Consider the following 1,959-nt stretch of genomic DNA (forward strand, 5'->3'; position numbering starts at 1 on the left):
GTGTGTTTTAGGGTTATTTGTCTCCTATATTGATATTTCTCATATGGAGCTAACTGGGCCTTGCAGTTAGTGTTATTTTTATAAAAAGTACTCACACCTGAAAGCAATGTATAATGTTGTGTAGCCAGGTATGGGATTCGTTATCCGTAAACCCATTATCCAAAATGCTCCAAATTACGTCTCCCATAGACTCCATTTTATCCAAATAATCATATTTTTAAAAATGATTTCCTTTTTCTCTATAATTGTTGGGTTTATTTAATGTTTACATGATTTTCTAGTACAAACAAGGGAAAGTTGTGCTCACCACTAATTTTTAAAACCATTAGGCGGGGGTGCAACGAGGCTGTGACCACATAATACATATAGACAAATACAAGAGTCCTCTGCACTCAACCCATTATTAATATATTTAAGACAGAGACATTTTGTGCATACTGCTACTGAAAAATGCCTTACCCTTTAAACAAAACAGGGATTGTTTGTCCATATATTGAAATATATTTAAGCTGGCCAACTACGTCAAAGTCATCCCATATCTGGCCAGTCCTACGCTCATTTTTCATTTGATTCATTAAGAATTCTATTACTTCATTATACATTTTACAAAGGGACTAAGTTTTACCTGCAACTTACTAGCTGCTTTCAAAGTAAAACTCCCAAACTTGGCTGCCCTTTTATTAGACACCAGTGGGATCACCTGACTATAGTTGGGAAGGGTGGGAGCTACAACATGGAGCTGGTCACTGCTCCTGTATAACTATAACAAACAAGGGAAAGTTGTGCTAGTAGACTTAAGGTATGAAGATCCAAATTACAGAAAGAGCCATGATCCGGAATACCCCAGGTCCTGAGCATTCTGGATAACCGGTCCCATACCTGTACTACTTTTTTTCTTGCACTGTATTTTTCATCACAACTTTTCTGTGCCTGTTTTTCTGGTCTGAAAGAAAGTCTTTCAACAACTATATATATATATATATATATATATATATATATATATATATATATATATATATATATATATATATATATATATATATATATATATATATATATATATATATATATATATATATATATATATATATATCTGCTAGCCTTTATAACACGAGTGACGTACTACGGATCTAAATAGCCCTGCTTCCTTTTCTTTTCCATAACGCCTTGATAGACCTAATAAAGTGTGACGCTCTTGTCACTTTATAATTTTGCATGCTGATCTTGACCCCACAAGTTGCAAACTCTGAATGAGCCTGTCCAAACAGATGTGATCATAAAGGTTTTCAGGACTAGTTTGCTTAAAGGAGAAGGTGAGCAACTGAAGCAGTTTATTGCCAATAGATTATCCACAATAGTGCAAGCTATAACACTATATTTATTCTGTAGAATGCTTTACCATACTTGAGTAAACCGCTCTAGAAACTCTCTGTTAGTTTAGGATAGCAGCTGCCATATTGGCTTGGTGTGACATCACTTCCTGCCTGAGTCTCTCCCTGCTCACTCTGGACTTAGATTACAGCAGGGAGGGGGAGAGGAGCAAACTGAGCATGCTCAATGCTGTGCTCTGGAGGTTTAAGATGAAAACAGGAAGTCTGATACAGAAGTCCACAAACACAATAGACAGAGGACTCCGAGCAGCATTGCTTTGAGGGCTTACTGGTGTATTTATATAAACCTTTCTGATAAAGCTTACTTAATTTTAGCCTTTCCTTCTCCTTTAACCAAGAAGGGCGGATTTAGTCATCTGTCGCCCCTAGGCCTGCAGCTGTCACCCCCACCACCCTATGTGTAAAAGAAACGGATCCGCACACACACCGATTAGTGCAGTTGGGGATTATCCCCTTTTATTCAGCCACCAAACATCAGCGCAAATTTCCTTCTTCACGTACACTGAAGATTGGTGCATGGGAAATTTTAAAAAAAACTATCAAATCTCCTGCATTTCCCCAGTGATTC

This window comes from Xenopus laevis, chromosome 1L, assembly GCF_017654675.1.
Source record: "Xenopus laevis strain J_2021 chromosome 1L, Xenopus_laevis_v10.1, whole genome shotgun sequence".
Lineage (NCBI taxonomy): Eukaryota > Metazoa > Chordata > Amphibia > Anura > Pipidae > Xenopus > Xenopus laevis.